Below are 20,293 nucleotides of genomic sequence, written 5' to 3' on the forward strand. Positions count from 1 at the left end.
AAGTAGGGATGAAATTACCCCGCTGATATCTAGTTCCTACATAATTAAGAAAAGCTTACGCATTTGATACAGAAGGTTACCAAAGTTATTGCGAAAAGATTGTAAAGGAGTACGAATTAATGTGGACGACATTCTGAAAATACCCTATACGAATTCCGAAGAAGACCATAAATAGTGCCGTTTGAAAATAGCTACACACCTGTAAGGTAAAGTCTCTTCGTTTTTCACAAATAGTTTCGCAAATAATTTTAATCTTAAACGTACATTTGTATGTTTCATACATAACTTGGTACTTACTCCTACATTTTTGTACGAACATAAATTTTACATATTTCTGGCATATTTCATATATATATTTTACATATTCAATTTGCATAGAAATCCGACCTCTGTACATAACATTTAGGCAAATTTTCGAGAAATACAACAGACTGTACAATTGTGTGTTCGATTCTTTTGAATCTCCCGACAATCCTGCATCCCTGTTGAAATATGCAACTTATCAACCTCTCTGAAGTTGGCAAGACAACTTTTACGTGGAAAAAAATTACCTATTGGGAAAATTGCCGTGAGTTTGCCGTAATTTAGCCGTGAAACAAAAAAATTTGCCGTGGCCATATTTTAGAAAATACAGGGTGGCACGCTAACTTCACGTGAAGTTAGCGTGCCACCCTCAGAAAACCACCTTAGAGGCCAGCTAGGAAGATAATTCTTGCACACGAATTTGCCGTAAATTTGCCGTAGATAAGTGGCATATTATATAATTTCGAAAAAAAAAAAATTAACTTTTTTTTATGGTGCACCGCCAACTTCACGTGAAGTTAGCGTGCCACTTTTCGAAAACCACCTTAGACACCAGTTAGGAAAATAATTCTTGCACGTGAATTTGCCGTAAATTTTCCGTGAATTATCCGTGAAACAAAAAAATTTGCCGCGGCCATGTTTTAGAAAATACAGGGTGGCACGCCAACTTCACGTGAAGTTAGCGTGCCACCCTCAGAAAACCACCTTAGAGCCAGCTAGGAAAATAATTCCTGCACACGAATTTGCCGTAAATTTGCCGTAGATAAGTGGCATATTTTATAAATTCGAAAAAAGAAATTTCAAATTTTTTTTATAGTGCACCGCCAACTTCACGTGAAGTTAGCGTGCCACCCTCAGAAAACCATCTTAGTGGCCAGCTAGGAAAATAATTCTTGCACACAAATTTGCCGTAAATTTGCCGTAGATAAATGGCATATTTCATAAATTCGAAAAAAAAAATTTCAAATTTTTTTTATGGTGCACCGCCAACTTCACGTGAAGTTAGCGTGCCACCCTCAGAAAACCGCCTTAGAGGCCAGCTAGGAAAATAATTCTTGCACTCGAATTTGCCGTAGATAAGTTGCATATTTTATAAATTCGAAAAAAAAAATTTCAAATTTTTTTTATGGTGCACCGCCAACTTCACGTGAAGTTAGCGTGCCACCCTCAGAAAATCGCCTTAGAGGCCAGCTAGGAAAATAATTCTTGCACACGAATTTGCCGTAAATTTGCCGTAGATAAGTGGCATATTTTATAAATTCGAAAAAAGAAATTTCAAATTTTTTTTATAGTGCACCGCCAACTTCACGTGAAGTTAGCGTGCCACCCTCAGAAAACCACCTTAGAGGCCAGCTAAGAAAATAATTCTTGCACACGAATTTGCCGTAAATTTGCCGTAGATAAGCGGCATATTTTATAAATTCGAAAAAAGAAATTTCAAATTTTTTTTATGGTGCACCGCCAACTTCACGTGAAGTTAGCGTGCCACCCTCAGAAAACCACCTTAGAGGCCAGCTAAGAAAATAATTCTTGCACACGAATTTGCCGTAGATAAATGGCATATTTCATAAATTCGAAAAAAAAAATTTCAAAATTTTTTTATGGTGCACCGCCAACTTCACGTGAAGTTAGCGTGCCACCCTCAGAAAACCACCTTAGAGGCCAGCTAAGAAAATAATTCTTGCACACGAATTTGCCGTAGATAAGTGGCATATTTTATAAATTCGAAAAAAGAAATTTAAATTTTTTTTTATAGTGCACCGCCAACTTCACGTGAAGTTAGCGTGCCACCCTCAGAAAACCACATTAGAGGCCAGCTAAGAAAATAATTCTTGCATACGAATTTGCCGTAAATTTGCCGTAGATAAGCGGCATATTTTATAAATTCGAAAAAAGAAATTTCAAATTTTTTTTTATGGTGCACCGCCAACTTCACGTGAAGTTAGCGTGTCACCCTCAGAAAACCACCTTAGAGGCCAGCTAAGAAAATAATTCTTGCACACGAATTTGCCGTAAATTTGCCGTAGATAAGCGGCCATATTTTATAAATTCGAAAAAAGAAATTTCAAATTTTTTTTATGGTGCACCGCCAACTTCACGTGAAGTTAGCGTGCCACCCTCAGAAAACCACCTTAGAGGCCAGCTAAGAAAATAATTCTTGCACATGAATTTGCCGTAAATTTGCCGTAGATAAGCGGCATATTTTATAAATTCGAAAAAAGAAATTTCAAATTTTTTTTATGGTGCACCGCCAACTTCACGTGAAGTTAGCGTGCCACCCTCAGAAAACCGCCTTAGAGGCCAGCTAGGAAAATAATTCTTGCACTCGAATTTGCCGTAGATAAGTTGCATATTTTATAAATTCGAAAAAAGAAATTTCAAATTTTTTTTATAGTGCACCGCCAACTTCACGTGAAGTTAGCGTGCCACCCTCAGAAAACCACCTTAGAGGCCAGCTAAGAAAATAATTCTTGCACACGAATTTGACGTAAATTTGCCGTAGATAAATGGCATATTTCATAAATTCGAAAAAAAAATTTCAAATTTTTTTTATGGTGCACCGTCAACTTCACGTGAAGTTAGCGTGCCACCCTCAGAAAACCACCTTAGAGGCCAGCTAAGAAAATAATTCTTGCACACGAATTTGCCGTAGATAAGTGGCATATTTTATAAATTCGAAAAAAGAAATTTAAATTTTTTTTTATAGTGCACCGCCAACTTCACGTGAAGTTAGCGTGCCACCCTCAGAAAACCACATTAGAGGCCAGCTAAGAAAATAATTCTTGCATACGAATTTGCCGTAAATTTGCCGTAGATAAGCGGCATATTTTATAAATTCGAAAAAAGAAATTTCAAATTTTTTTTTATGGTGCACCGCCAACTTCACGTGAAGTTAGCGTGTCACCCTCAGAAAACCACCTTAGAGGCCAGCTAAGAAAATAATTCTTGCACACGAATTTGCCGTAAATTTGCCGTAGATAAGCGGCATATTTTATAAATTCGAAAAAAGAAATTTCAAATTTTTTTTATGGTGCACCGCCAACTTCACGTGAAGTTAGCGTGCCACCCTCAGAAAACCACCTTAGAGGCCAGCTAAGAAAATAATTCTTGCACATGAATTTGCCGTAAATTTGCCGTAGATAAGCGGCATATTTTATAAATTCGAAAAAAGAAATTTCAAATTTTTTTTATGGTGCACCGCCAACTTCACGTGAAGTTAGCGTGCCACCCTCAGAAAATCGCCTTAGAGGCTAGCTAGGAAAATAATTCTTGCACACGAATTTGTCGTAAATTTGCCGTAGATAAGTGGCATATTTTATAAATTCGAAAAAAGAAATTTCAAATTTTTTTTATAGTGCACCGCCAACTTCACGTGAAGTTATCGTGCCACCCTCAGAAAACCATCTTAGTGGCCAGCTAGGAAAATAATTCTTGCACACGAATTTGCCGTAAATTTGCCGTAGATAAGTGGAATATTTTATAAATTCGGAAAAGAAAATTCAAATTTTTGTATGGTGCACCGTATGGTAAGTGGCATATTTTATAAAAATATATAGGCGCATAGTCAAAATAAAATAGGTTCTAAATTTAGTTACAGCTTTTTGATAATTCCAAAAAAAAAGTGTGCAAGAATTATTTTCCTAGCTGGCCACTAAGATGTTTTCTGAGGGTGGCACGCTAACTTCACGTGAAGTTGGCGGTGCACCATAAAAAAAATTTTAAATTTTTTTTTTCGAATTTATGAAATATGCCATTTATCTACGGCAAATTTACGGCAAATTCGTGTGCAAGAATTATTTTCCTAGCTGGCCACTAAGATGGTTTTCTGAGGGTGGCACGCTAACTTCACGTGAAGTTGGCGGTGCACTATAAAAAAAATTTGAAATTTCTTTTTTCGAATTTATAAAATATGCCACTTATCTACGGCAAATTTACGACAAATTCGTGTGCAAGAATTATTTTCCTAGCTGGCCTCTAAGGCGGTTTTCTGAGGGTGGCACGCTAACTTCACGTGAAGTTGGCGGTGCACCATAAAAAAAATTTGAAATTTTTTTTTTTCGAATTTATAAAATATGCAACTTATCTACGGCAAATTTACGGCAAATTCGAGTGCAAGAATTATTTTCCTAGCTGGCCTCTAAGGCGGTTTTCTGAGGGTGGCACGCTAACTTCACGTGAAGTTGGCGGTGCACCATAAAAAAAATTTGAAATTTTTTTTTTCGAATTTATGAAATATGCCATTTATCTACGGCAAATTTGTGTGCAAGAATTATTTTCCTAGCTGTCCTCTAAGGTGGTTTTCTGAGGGTGGCACGCTAACTTCACGTGAAGTTGGCGGTGCACCATAAAAAAAATTTAAAATTTTTTTTTTCGAATTTATGAAATATGCCATTTATCTAGGGCAAATTCGTGTGCAAGAATTATTTTCCTAGCTGGCCACTAAGATGGTTTTCTGAGGGTGGCACGCTAACTTCACGTGAAGTTGGCGGTGCACTATAAAAAAAATTTGAAATTTCTTTTTTCGAATTTATAAAATATGCCACTTATCTACGGTAAATTTACGGCAAATTCGTGTGCAAGAATTATTTTCCTAGCTGGCCTCTAAGGCGGTTTTCTGAGGGTGGCACGCTAACTTCACGTGAAGTTGGCGGTGCACCATAAAAAAAATTTGAAATTTTTTTTTTCGAATTTATGAAATATGCCATTTATCTACGGCAAATTTACGGCAAATTTTTGTGCAAGAATTATTTTCCTATCTGGCCACTAAGATGGTTTTTTGAGGGTGGCACGCTAACTTCACGTGAAGTTGGCGGTGCACTATAAAAAAAATTTGAAATTTTTTTGTTTCACGGATAATTCACGGCAAATTTACGGCAAATTCACGTGCAAGAATTATTTTCCTAACTGGTGTCTAAGGTGGTTTTCAAAAAGTGGCACGCTAACTTCACGTGAAGTTGGCGGTGCACCATAAAAAAAAGTTAAATTTTTTTTTTTCGAAATTATATAATATGCCACTTATCTACGGCAAATTTACGGCAAATTCGTGTGCAAGAATTATCTTCCTAGCTGGCCTCTAAGGTGGTTTTCTGAGGGTGGAACGCTAACTTCACGTGAAGTTAGCGTGCCACCCTGTATTTTCTAAAATATGGCCACGGCAAATTTTTTTGTTTCACGGCTAAATTACGGCAAATTCACGGCAATTTTCCCAATAGGTAATTTTTTTCCACGTAAAAGTTGTCTTGCCAACTTCAGAGAGGTAACTTATCATATATCTTTATCTGTCGAAATTGAGCTCTCGATTTTTTGCAAAAACATGTACATAATTTCATATGTATCCACATAAATTGTATGAAAGTACATCTAGCATTTACCCTACCAATGACCCTGAAAGAGTGGGAGTAATCGAATTGCGTTTTGTTGATATTCTACAAGGTCGTCCTGTTATTTTTAGATTACATACATAAATACGTATGTTTATCATATAAACTGTTTTATTACTTTTTGACGCACACCATAAAAAACAAGCAAGGAAGGTTAAGTTCGGGTGTAACCGAACATTACATACTCAGTTGAGAGCTATGGTGACAACATAAGGGAAAATAACCATGTAGGAAAATGAACCGAGGGAAACCCTGGAATGTGTTTGTATGACATGTGTATCAAATGAAAGGCATTAAAGAGTATTTTATGAGGGAGTGGGCCATAGTTCTATAGGTGGACGCCATTTAGGGATATCGCCATAAAGGTGGATCTGGGTTGACTCTAGAATTTGTTTGTACGATATGGGTATCAAATTAAAGGTATTAATGAGGGTTTTAAAAGGAAGTGGTGGTAGTTGTATAGGTGGTCGCTTTTTCGAGATATCGCCATAAAGGTGGAGCAGGGGTGACTCTAGAATGCGTTTGTACAATATGGGTATCAAACGAAAGGTGTTAATGAGTATTTTAAAAGGGAGTGGGCTTTAGTTCCATAGGTGGACGCCGTTTCGAGATATCGCCATAAAGGTGGAGCAGGAGTGACCCTAGAATTTGTTTGTACGATATGGGTATCAAATTGAAGGTATTAATGAGGGTTTTAAAAGGAAGTGGTGGTAGTTGTATAGGTGGTCGCTTTTTCGAGATATCGCCATAAAGGTGGACCAGGGGTGACTCTAGAATGCGTTTGTACAATATGGGTATCAAACGAAAGGTGTTAATGAGTATTTTAAAAGGGAGTGGGCCTTAGTTCTATAGGTGGACACCGTTTCGAAATATCACCATAAAGGTGGACCAGGGGTGACTCTAGAATGTGTTTGTACGATATGGGTATCAAATTAAAGGTATTAATGAGGGTTTTAAAAGGGAGTGGTGGTAGTTGTATAGGTGGTCGCCTTTTCGAGATATCGCCATAAAGGTGGACTAGGGGTGACTCTAGAATATGTTTGTACGATATGGGTATCAAATGAAAGGTGTTAATGGGTTTTTCTAAAGGGCGTGGGGCTTAGTTCTATAGGTGGACGCCTTTTCGAGATATCGCCATAAAGGTGGACCAGGGGTGACTCTAGAATGTGTTTGTACGATATTGGTATCAAATTAAAGGTATTAATGAGAGTTTTAAAAGGGAGTGGTGGTAGTTGTATATGTGAACGCGTTTTCCAGATATCGACCAAAATGTGGACCAAGGTGACCCAGAACATCATCTGTTGGATACCGCTAATTTATTTATATATGTAATACCTGCCAAAATTTCAAGGGTTTTTTATTTCGCCCTGCAGAACTTTTTCATTTTCTTCTACTTAATATGGTAGGTGTCACAACCATTTTACAAAAGTTTTTGCTAAAGCTATATTTCGCGTCAATAAACTAGAATTATGGCATTTTTTTCATTTTTCACAATTTTCGATATCGAAAAAGTGAGCGTGGTCATAGTCGGATTTCGTTCATTTTTTATACCAAGATAAAGTGCGTTCAGATAAGTACGTAAACTAAGTTCAGTAAAGATATGTCGATTTGTGCTCTAGTTATCGTGTTAACGGCCATGCGGAAGGACAGACGGACGACTATGTATAAAAACTGGGCGTGGCTTCAACCGATTTCGTCCATTTTCACAGAAAACAGTTATCGTCATAAAATCTATGCCTCTACCAAATTTCAAAAGGATTGGTAAATTTTTGTTCGACTTATGGCATTAAAAGTATCCTAGACAAATTAAATGAAAAAGGGCGGAGCCACGCCCATTTTGAAATTTTCTTTTATTTTTGTATTTTGTTGCACCTTATCATTACTGGAGTTGAATGTTGACATAATTTACTTATATACTGTAAAGATATTAAATTTTTTGTAAAAATTTCACTTTAAAAAATTTTTTTTTTTAAGTGGGCGTGGTCGTTCTCCGATTTTGCTAATTTTTATTAAGCATACATATAGTAATACAAGTAACGTTCCTGCCAAATTTCATCATGATATCTTCAACGACTGCCACATTACAGCTTGCAAAACCTCTAAATTACCTTCTTTTAAAAGTGGGCGGTGCCACGCCCATTGTCCAAAATTTTACTTATTTTCAATTCTGCGTCATAAGCTCAACCCACCTACCAAGTTTCATCGCTTTATCCGTCTTTGGTAATGAATTATCGCACTTTTTCGATTTTTCGAAATGTTCGTGGTTATAGTCCGATATCGTTCATTTTAAATAGCGATCTGAGATGAGTGCCCAGGAACCTACGTACCAAATTTCATCAAGTTACCTCAAAATTTACTCAAGTTATCGTGTTAACGGACGGACGGACGGACGGACGGACATGGCTCAATCAAATTTTTTTTCGATACTGATGATTTTGATATATAGAAGTCTATATCTATCTCGATTCCTTTATACCTGTACAACGCACCGTTATCCGATCAAAGTTAATATACTCTGTGAGCTCTGCTCAACTGAGTATAAAAATACGGGAGTAAATAGCCGTGTTTTTTAACACGCGCGTATACGTTTCGTTTGCGCGTGTTAAAAAACGCCTATCTTCGCTTAGATAATGCTTAGGAGACCCATCTAGCGGCTGTGGTTAAACAACTAGCTACAGCAACAGGGTGTACCGAAAAGCGGAGACGCAACGCTCTGATGGCCATAGGGTATAACATATAGCTGAATCAGTTGCGATGAATTGTGGACACACATAGAATACATAGAATTAGTGTAGAGGGTGAAACAAAGACACATATTTCAGTTACATCTGAGTATAATGCGTATTGAAATTTAGTAGGACAAAATTTATGCGCAGCAATTTCAGAGGTGTGTTTATAGTTTGTCCCTTAGCAGTCAATATAAAGTTTAAGCGTAAACGGATATACGCGTGTTAAAAAACACGGCTAACGTTGCAACCCCCTTGCGATTCCTTAGCTGTATGTATGTAAATACATACATAGTAGGTATATATGCAACTGTGTTATTACAAGGACTAAAACTTTGACTCCAGTATTTTTTATTTCAAAAAAACAACATGTAGTAATTTTTAACAAAGCTCTTATGAATAGCTGCAAAGAGTAAAGTAAAAAAATCCTAACGGAGCTAAAATTATTAAGAGAAACCGATGAGACGATTACTGCATGTGTATTAGAATGGGGAGAAAAAATGTTGCAAAAGGCCGCTCTAAATTTCACGTTTATAATGAGATACTATTTTTTATCAAACAAAATTGTTATGTTGCTATTTTGGTTTTGAGAAGCTCCATATGCCGTCGGCTTATAGTGCAAATCTGCTCAGTACCATTATTTCCAAAAAAATTATTTTTGGATGCTCTTTGACACAGCAGGAGCTAATGCGTTAACTTGACATAAGAGTAACCATTGTAAACCTTGACAAAATTAGCACAAACACACAAACATTACTCAACTCCATGTTACAAAAATCTTTTAAAAAAAATCAAGGTAAATGTAAAACAGACAAACTTTGACAATTTTGAAATATATATACCTACATATATACATATATGTATGTATACAATGTAATAATCCTATATTGGTAATAGAAGATACTCGCAATGAGTTTTGAATTTGAAATCAAGAAAATACAAAGAAAAGACAAACTTTCTGTGTTTGTGGCAGCATAAGTGCAGTCCTATAACTTTTTCATAATTTTACAGTAAACCGAAAAAAAATCGATTGAATGAAAATGTGAAATTTAAAATTGTATTGAAAATATATGAGGAGTTCCACATCATAACGCAGTAAGTGAGTCGGTAGAAATATCTAGGTAAATGAGTCTTAAATGGATACACATCTTCAAATAATACTGACGACATTATACAAGTTATAAAAGACAACACATAGAGCCAAAAATCACATTTATCGGCCAAAAACCCTTTGAAGTTAGGACAGATACTTGTACGTAATTATTGCGTTGTGGTTGGGGTACGCAGAGGTGGAGGAGCTCTAATTGCTGCAGTAACTGAAAACTCTCCACTCAAGCGATAACTATGCAACTGACAAACTATAATAACTATAATAAGTTATTGATCATACGTGTACTATGTATTTTTTATTAAATCACAATAGCTCAATGGTGGATCGGACTAATGACATATGGGTCCAAATTTCTCAAGTGGGCCGCTTTAAAATCGATTGTCTCAGTTTTCATTGATTAATACGGTTTTTAATCGGTTTGGAGGTAAAGACGATCTCCCAAAAATATTTTTGCAGACATTTTTTTTTCATGCCCGCGCGCTGAGTCATCGTGTGGAAATTGTGTGAAATTTTGTGGATGATTTATACTGATCAAAAGAACGTGCTCGCCTAGCGCTGGAGGTAGGAGCGCGGTCACAAAAACATGTATAACTTTTGACCTAATGCAAAATAATGACTTTTTTCACCAACATTTTTGTAAGGGATTGTAGAATTTTATGAAATGTGTCAAAATTTTCTCCAGGCGGAGAAGTTGTATTTATTTTTAATTATTTAAAACAAACAGCATTTAGCAAAATAATAATATGATATTAATACAGGCTCATCTTTATAAAGGTTATGTAGATAATTTTTTAGCTCTGGTTTAACCTCCGTACCGTTACAGGGTCCTATTTCGATGATAGTCCCTCTTTGTTTCCTGTGCGCGTATCGTGTTATACGATCACGGATAGAAAAGCATTTTTGGCCATATAAAAATATCTCTAATATCAAGCTTTAATGTTTATTGAGAGGCCTGGGCCCGTATCACGTGTTACGATCAGTGACTGAAAACCATGTTCACTAAAGCGATAACTATGCAACTGTCAAACTATTTTTTTTAAATGTTTAACAAGTTTTGGATCTAACGAGTACTATTTGTCGCTAGTTCGCATATGCCATTAATCCGATCCACCATTTCAGAGCTATTGTAATTTAAAAACTTAGTTTCGATCACGGATCGTAACACTTAATACGGGCCCTAATATAATTTTACTACGGGGTTGTTAATTTTGTGCTAGATAAAGTGTGGTATCAAGATCACAACAAAACGTGCAAGAATTTATTTTCTTTTCCCCTTGTAATCCAAACTTGAAGTTATTTTATTTGAAAATATCTATATCCTTTTTAATTATCCTGTAGTTCTGCAGGAGGCATAATGATGAGCTGTATGAGTTTTAGGCAGAAATAATGACAGTTCAGCGAATAAAAGCCCAAAGGCTTCGCAGTCTAGGTCATGTGTCAATGCAGGGATGCACCTTAACGTTAAGCTAATCGTTTATCAAAAAATTTCCACCGTTTCCGTTGAAACACTTCGAAATATTATCGATAAAAAAATTACCAAGATAAATTGTATCTCGTTTTTAACCGAAACGAAAAGCTTTCGTTAACGTTAAAAACGTTAACAAAAAACGTGATACTTTATGTTTGAATTGTGCTGGCAATGCTATAGCCGTGGTGAAGCCGTAAGATGGTAACAGCGAGCGGACATACACACACAAACTCCATGTAGTTTGTTTGTGTAATTCGTTGGTGGTAATGTCAAAAATACTCTGAGAAATGTTCGTACTGTCAAAATTCATGAGAAAAGTTGCAATCAGCTTGGCTAATGCTTTCACCTTTAATGACTCCGCCATCAATCAGCTTTGCCAGCATAGTTTGAAATTAATAATCAACATAAACGATTTGATTTCGTTTTGATATGGTAGAAAACGAAACGAAATCATTTGGTTAATTTGACGTTCTTAACGTTAATAAACGAAACGAAATGACTTTGTTTCGTTTATTAACGTTAATTATCGTAACGAAATGATATCGGTTCGTTGGTTAAGCATGCCTGGTCAATAGTGTGAGGCAAACTTGACAAAATTGTAGTAGAACACTCCCACTACTCACCACAGCAGAATTTGTTAAACTAGCACTGTCTGTATTTATTATTTAACAATTATTTGTACATTTTTTATTCAGAATTTTATTTTTACTCTCTAACACTTCAATCAGTGTATTTTGTGTGCTTAAATTATGTTAAAAATTGTGTTAAAATTTATGGTGTGGTGAAAGTGTCCTACTAGAATTTTGTTACGCTCCGCTGTTATACACTGAAGTTCGCGCATGTAACATCTTTCTATACTAACGTATTTGATATTATGCAAATGGACGAAGACGCTTCGGCTAAGAAAGTATTTCAGTCGACACCGCAGCTTGGAAGCAAAGGAAGAGGGAGACTTCCACTGAGTTGGGAGAGGCAGTTAGAGGAAGACTTGACCTCTCTTGGAGCTCCAAATCGGCGTCAGTTATCGTGAAACAGGGATAGATGGTGTGACTTGTTGCGAAACGGCCAAAATTGCTTAGGCGGATAAACGCGTACTAATGACGATGTAGTTCTGCAGGTCTTTGGCTAGGAATGAAAATTCTTATGCCCCTTGTACCAGGGACAATCCCTGTCCATACAAATTATATGTTCTTTAAACATGTCATTGGAGGTGACGTCTTGCCACAATTAGCAAGGTAAAGACCTTGAGAAATATCACACCCTTAACCTTACAGCAAGCGCGTCTATCCATATACTGCAGACTTTGTGGTGTACTATTTCTCAATATTCCCCAAATTGTAAACTTAACCTTGAGAAATATCAACCGACGCAGTTACCTAATAGGTATGTTAATAGGGCCATTAGAAAGTGCTTGGCCAGTTGGGTATCGTGCCACTGATAGAGGTTAAGAGAAGGTGAGAGGTGCACATGATCGACCAAGCGGGAAAGTCGCGGTTCCAAGCGTGGGGCTGTAAGGTGTCGAAGATTATGTTTAAAGTCTTACAACCTTAGACTAACAAAGTTGCTTTTATCATTAAAAAGAGAGGACTGTAGACTCATGACGGGTATTCTGACTGGACACTGCCTTCTGGCGTCACATGCTTTTAAACTAGGCTAGGTCAGTGGTAGCAGATGTAGGAAGTGCGGGTTGGAGGACGAAACGAGCGAACACGTTTTGTGCTCGTACCCTGCGCTTACCACGCTAAACCTCCAGCTATTAGGAGTGATAAAGCTGTCAAATCTAGAAGCAGTAAGTGGCATAGGTCCTAGAAAGCTTCTAGTATTTGCCAAGAGGGCGGGGTTATTTTATAATATACATAGGTCCTGGTTTTTGATGGGAATTTTCAGTTTGGTCGTTCAATAAACGGCTCGTAACACTGCGGACTCATTCAGTCTATATGACAGGTTCTCATGGAACGGCCAGTTCAACCTAATCTAACCTAGCCACTGCTAAAGCAACAGAGTATTTATTTTCTTTATAAAACTGCATAATTTCTTATGCATTTCTTGAAGCGGTAGAGAAATGCTCGGGATATGTTTACGGGTCCGTATCGTGTTATACGACCCGTGATCGAAATGATTTTTTAAATCCCAATAGCCCTGCAATGTTAAATCGGATTAAGGAAATTTGTGAAATAGTGGCTAAAAGGAATCTTTAGATCCATAGACAAGATTTAATTTTTGACAATATTTTAAAATTTGACAGATTCGTAATTATCGTTTGAGTGAAATTGCTTTTCGTAGACACGATACGGGCTCAGGCATACATTTATTTTATTAAAAAAGGAAAATACAAGTTTCAAAATAAAACCATTTCAAGTTTGGGGGCATGGTGGAATCACCAGGTGAAGTAAATAAAAAGATATAGAAGATGTAAGCTATCTGAAACGGTAGGGATGTATTTTCAACGGTCAGAAGAGGGTAAAATGTTTACCCGCTTTGGAAAAGTAGGAGTAGAAAAACAAATGCCTTGCTACGAAAGCCATTACAGACTGTTTTTTCAGTATATCAGTGCAACCTAATGCCAATACAAAAGGGATACACAGGACCAGTGCGAACTTATATTACTTTAAGCATCGAATAAAATTAAAAACTTAAACTGCGATGAGTAGTAAAATTCAATAATGCGTCTAAACTAAACTAACCTCAACTTCAACTGCAGTTGAAGCTTTTATCGAAAAACCGGACATAAGTGGGAGAGGTGTTATCCATTATATAGTTGAACTGTAGGAACTTTGCGCACTTAAATGGGTTTCGGGTTTGATGAAAAGTTTTAGTCACACTTGGAAGTGATCGTAATACTTTTAAATGTGTTTCCATCCCTTAAAATTCATCGACATGTTCATCTGCTTTGTTGATTTGTCGTTGAGAGTCGGGAGTAAAACATATGCTCTTCCAAATAAAAATAACAAACTTAATCAGAAGATGCCGTAAAATGACTGGACAGTTCAATTCATGATGTATTACTTATGTTACGAAGTTATTATTTACCAAAATATGTCAGGGTATATACTAGCGCAGCGGCAGTCGACCTAGAACCAGAAGATGTTATTGTTGTTGTTGCATTAACGATACAGACACTCCCCGAAGGTTTTTGGGAGTGTTATCGATGTTGATGGTCCTTTCGTTCCGGTAACAAAGCACCACTAAGGTACTAGCCCGACCATCTCGGGAAGATAAATATGACCACATTAAACCTTCTAGGCCATCCGCCTCCCCACCGACCATAAATGTGTTTCCATCCCTTAAAATTCATTGACATGTTCATCTGCTCTGTTGATTTGACATTGAGAGTCGGAAGTAAAAGGTCCATCGATATTCACCTACTGGTTTAGATGAAAAAAGTACTAAAACTACTATATTTTACTCCTGAAAAATGCAAAAAAAACAACACGTTTTCGGGGACATTGGTGAGAAATTTTCAGATAGCCGAATGACAGAACAAAGAAGAATTTAGAGCGAGACAATTGACGGCTTACTTCACCTGGTTATTCCACCATGGTTTGGGGGAAACAAAAATTGCTTTTGTAATCTACATACACAAGCTTTTGGACGAAATGGGGTACCAGAAAATATTGGTAATTTTTCAATGTTTTGTGTTCTTTTTTAATAACAAAAAATGTCGTGGCAACCGTGCCTGTGACTGCAAAATTGTTTTGTTGGCGGCTACATTTTTCTTTTGTATTATTTAGTCGCCGTTGGCAGCCCACCATTAGAAGTTACACAATGGAGAAGCACGTGCGAATAATAAACAAAAAATAATAATGATCCAAATCATATAAGACAGGTGGTTCAAATATTGCGCTCACAAGATATTTGAATACAAAACGTCATCTTAATATTGGCCGACACTAAATTTCCATTGGTACATAAAATTTGATATCGGGTCAGTTTTTTGCAGATTGAATTATATGAAAATATCTTCAGCAAAAAGGGTCTTAGGGAAAAGCCAACAAAATAATTAAGAAGCTTTGAGGACAAAATTTTTCTTTTGCAGTACGAAGTTTTCGAGTATTTTCCATAATTTATACTTCTATATACTTAAGGGTGGCAGATTTTAAGATGAAGTTCAGTAGGACATACTCAAAGGGCTTGACTTTGAATCCTGAACCCTGAATCCTGTCTGAAAACCGTACAATTTGGAGGTTTGAGAGAAATGAGGTAAATAGAGTGAAAATGAAAAGAGAAACCTTTTTGTAATGGAAGGCCAGCATTTTTACAGGTCTGGAAATATAAAAGTATACAATATAAATATAAAGTTGAAAGAAATTTGGGAAAAGTGGGTGGTTATATGGATATTTGGAAGGTAGAGAATGGCAGAAGGGTAGAGGGAAGGAGAGAACAAGAGGGAGATAAATTGAAGGAAAGGGAGAAGAAGGTGGAAGAAGTGAAAAGGAGGATGCGGAAAAAAGAATGGAGGGTTAGGATGACAAGAAGAGAGAGGGGACAGAATTAGTGTTCCTTGCGGAAATTGAAACAGAGCGGAGAAGAGGCAGCAAGAAGAGGACAAAGACCAAGCACATGAAAGGCAAAAGGATGAAGGAGTGGAAACTGAATCGAAATGGAATGGCGTGGGGTGCAGGAAAAGTACAGAAGCGGCAAGGGAGAAGGGGAAAGGGCCCCCGGAAAACGATAGGGCTGTAATGAAGAAGGCGGAAAGCAAGACCAAGAAAAAGAGGGGAAGCGGAAGAAATGTACAAAAAAAGGAAAAGTAGAAAGGCGAAGAGAAGACCGAAAGGAGTCGGAAGGAACGTAGCGGACAGTTAGGGAAAGGGAGAGCAAGAAAAACGTTAAGACGATTAGTGGTGTAAAATTTAAAAGTAAAGATGCAAAGCATATTCCACAAAATATAATTTCAGATTTGTTCATTTATTAGATTTCACGTGCTTCGACTAACTGCGGTATGGTCCTGGGTTGAAGTCCCAATAAACATTTAGAAAAAAGTTGTTTCAATCAGAAAAAAGTTGTTCTAAACGAAGTCGCTCATCGGTAGTGATTCAAGAAACACTCCGAGTATAAGTATTTCTGACATGAAAAGCTTTTCAATAAACATTTATCTGCCTTGCAGCTGTCGTTCGGAATCGGCTTAAAACCGTACCGTATTTTGGACTAAACCACAGCGAAGCAGGGAAGGGTTGCTGGTTTATTATGATTGGTTTTAAATGATTTCATATACCTTCGCATCCCACTGACTTTATATCCCCAACAAGCTTTGAAAAATATTTTGATACCCTGTAAGAAATGTATAGCTCGCAAGTTCAAATGCAACATCAGTTTCCAATCTTTGATAAATTTGAAAAACTTATATTTTTCGAGGTGGTCTCCAACATCTCTAATACATACATACACTCTAATACATCCATACATCTCTAACACGGCTTTCAATACTGCAATCTTGTATTTGAGTCCAATGAGAAAATCGACTCAAGAAACATCATATTTTGAGGGTTTCTTATGGCTTCACTTACAAACATCGAGCGAAGCTTAATTGAATGAGATAACAAATTCTATAGTTTTTTTTTTTTTGGGGGGGGGGGGGGGGGGGTTAACTAATCAAATTGTGCCTACTGTTGTTGTTGTTGTAGCGATGAGGTTGCTCCCCGAAGGCTTTGGGGAGTGTTATCGATGTGATGGTCCTTTGCCGGATACAGATCCGCCACGCTCCGTTACCACAGCACCATTAAGGTGCTAGCCCGACCATCTCGGGAACGATTTATGTGACCACATTAAACCTTCAGGCCAATTCCCTCCCTCACCTCTGGGGTCGCCAGAGCCTCGTCTGTTAGTGGAACAGGATTCGCCGCGGATAGGTGAGGTTGACAATTGGGTTTGGAGAAGCTATATATTGCGCTGGCAACCTGAAGGGTTGCGCTACACAGCCCCTTGAATCTGGTATTTTAGTCGCCTCTTACGACAGGCATACCTACCGCGGGTATATTCTGATCCCCTAACCCGCTGGGGTAATTGTGCCTACTGAAAACCTTCTGTTAGTTTCAAACAAATCGTAGTAGATACCTATTTGAAAAATTATTCACAATCGTTTTGTAAATTTATATTGTGATTTGAATTATTTAAATGCACTTTTTTTTTGCATGTTAAAGGTTTGATTATTATTTTAAAGTCATCATAAAAATTGGTTTAAAATTAATAAATTACACGGCGGGTTGATAGTAAAAAAAAATTTTAAATTTGTTTATGTATGTATGTATGTACATATTCTCAGCAGATAACATTGCAAATATGTATGTATTTGAGCGAAACTCTATTTCTGTTCGCTACGCTCTGCAGGCTCAGAGCCAAAAGTTGACGACCGACCGGTCTGCTGTAAAATAAAGCGACTGAGTCTTCTGTGTGAATGTGTTTTGTTCGCAACTGTACCTACTTTTATTGCGCTTATACGTATACATACATATACACGTCCATAAGCAGTACAGAAAGAAAACATGGATTGGAACCGGCAGATCTGTCCATGCGCTCTTGAATATATCAATTCATTGAATATGTGTACCTACGGCGGCGAAACATTAAAAATGACTACTCTGGAAACCTTGCTGTTATGGTGGTGGTTGTTGTTATTGTATTTTGTGTTATGTTGATTGTCTGTCCTTCGCTTTTGTCGGCTTACCTATTCTCCACGTGGCTGTTATGTTGCCTGCTGTTTTTTTTTCTTTCGTGTAACACATTCCTCCTTTTTTGTCTGTTATTAGTTGGTGCTTATGGGGGATGGTCAGAGTTACCATGTTGTATTTGGTGAAAATTATTTAAAAAAGACATGGTGTTATTTTATCGAATGATTTGAAATTACTATTAAGGCCAGGTTTTTCAGTGCGAGTTCGAAGTACAGTTAAATTTGACTAGAGTTTAACCCTGTCACTATTATTTTATGTTATCGATCAAAGTGGCAAGGTTAAACTCTAGCCAACTTTAACTGGAGTTTAAACTCGCACTGAAAAACCGAGCATATATCAATGGCTTCCTGGCATAACCGAAAAAGTTACTTTCCTCACGAAATTTAGTTAGTGTGTAATTCGATATTTGTAAATGTTCATCTTTCCAGAAAATATCAATTTACCCTGTAATATCCAACACTGAGCTCATAATATCGACATTTATCAACTAAACAACTACACTCTTCGCGGCATAACCGAAGAACTCAGCGTTTTCCCGTCATACATTTTTTTTTATATTTTAACTTTTGCAATGCAAACAATGATATTATAAAAGAAAAAGTCATTGAATTTTGCCACTAAAGACTTTCTGCATTCCAAGAATTCGTATGCAGTAATTTTATATTTTCAGAAATAGGGCTTATATCTGAACGGACAAATAAAGGAATTTTCGTATACTTTTCGCAAGTGTGAAATATTAAATGGCTGTATAAATGTAGCTGTATCATCCAAGCGTTAAGCCTATAATTCACAATGAAGCAAACTTAAAAGTGATTTCAATCCGTGCTCCACCTATATTTTCGTTATATTGAACATGTGGACTCAACATTGCTTCTTCTAATAGGAAGAAAAGGTGAAATTATGAATTTAAGAGAGATATCTTTGCTTTGATTTCGTCTCGCCAAATAATAGCTTTTCAGTCGATCCCTGGTCAATCAATTAGATCCAATACTAAAAATTCTAGGTAGCCCGCCAAAGCTGTTTCATTTTACTCGTATAAAAACCTTACAAATATCACTTAATAGTGGAGTAGTGGCTCAGACACTGCTCAGCAGCTGGCGAAAATAATAGATACTTGAACATATCGCACACTAACTACAAAAGAGTCACAACTTGAAAAAATGTAAATGTTCAGGAGAGAAGAAAAACTGTTTATGTGAAAACGTCTGTAATGTTATACTGAAATCCAGTTTTACAAAGAAGGATACCTTCATTATAAAATGAATTGACGAAATTTTGTTGTAATTATTTGTTTACGGACAAAATATATAGCAATTTTGAATTATGACTATTTCTAAGAAAACTTACTACTCGTACATTTACAATTATTTCATCAAAAAAAGGCATATTTCACAATAATACAAACAACTTTACTCACTATTTACGTATAAAAAGACACAATTTTTAATTAATACACAACAAAGTTAAAAGTTTTTTGCAACAAGATAGTCAGAATTTAAAATAATACACTTTATGCGTAAAAAAAACTGTTCACTTGTTCTTAAGCACATTGGCACAACTAAAAATAGTACTCTTTAGTTGATAGAGCGCAAACGATTCAATCAACACCAAAACTGGCATAACGGTAATTTCCAGTTAAAGAAGAAAATAATGACAACGAAATTTAAGGGGCAGTTACGAGATTTGTACTGTGAATTGGTTTATGCAAAAAAACCGATTTTGAAAATTTTAAGTTGTGACTTTTGTAGTTAGTGTGCGATATGTACATATATATAAAATTGTATATAATTCTATCAAATATTTAGTATCCCAGGACCCGATTTAAGTAAAAAAAATTGCTCTTGGTGAAGTCACAACGAAAGTAGTATACTCCAATGAATTTTTAATTTTCAGTAACATAGTTTATCAATGTTCAACTCATAAATTTACCTTGCCTACCAAAAAAACAAATTTCTTTTATCCACTAGTTCATGCAACTTTTTTATTTACATAGGTATATAATAGGCATCACTGTTTATTGCGGGTAGTAGTGTATTTCATGATTAAAATGTATTCTCCCGTTCAGATAATTCGGTGTTATTCCTAATTTCATATGATGTATAAATTTCAATGTAAAATAATATATCGACTGTTTTACACTGAGCCAGTTTAACATATTTAGCATTGTAGTTTTTGGTGTTCTAAGCGAACATTTTAAAATTAATCGCATTGCCTTGTTTTGTTGTATCTGCAGTTTTTTATTTGTGTGTCATTTGCTAATAGCAGGATTGTTGGACAATAAATAAAGTGCGGTTCAATAATTGATCGATACACTAATATTTTGTAATACTTGATCTTGTCTACTTGCTGAATTTCAACGTTTCTTATCTTCAGAGTAATATTGCTTAGGTTATTGGCACCCATAATGCTTTGATTTTTGCAAAATATCTACATTTGGTTTTATCCACATTCACTTTCAACTTTCTATGGCATAGCCATTTAAAATTAATCGCATTGCCTTGTTTTGTTGTATCTGCAGTTTTTTATTTGTGTGTCATTTGCTAATAGCAGGATTGTTGGACAATAAATAAAGTGCGGTTCAATAATTGATCGATACACTAATATTTTGTAATACTTGATCTTGTCTACTTGCTGAA

The 20,293-nt window shown here is 36.3% G+C and overlaps 1 protein-coding gene across 6 annotated transcripts in view; it reads left to right on the forward strand.

Moving 5' to 3' along the window:
• Positions 1–20,293, forward strand: part of jumu (jumeau) — a 117,576-nt gene that overhangs the window by 46,745 nt on the left and 50,538 nt on the right. Inside the window, exon 1 of one of the 6 annotated variants that reach the window (XM_067760361.1) lies at positions 14,788–14,893. The exons of 4 other annotated variants lie outside the window; for them this stretch is intronic. The gene's annotated coding sequence lies outside the window, so the exon portion shown is untranslated. Of the gene's footprint in view, positions 1–14,787; positions 14,915–20,293 lie in introns of those variants that run through there. One more of the 6 variants, XM_067760360.1, reaches the window with a different exon arrangement.

This window comes from Eurosta solidaginis, chromosome 1, assembly GCF_040869045.1.
Source record: "Eurosta solidaginis isolate ZX-2024a chromosome 1, ASM4086904v1, whole genome shotgun sequence".
Lineage (NCBI taxonomy): Eukaryota > Metazoa > Arthropoda > Insecta > Diptera > Tephritidae > Eurosta > Eurosta solidaginis.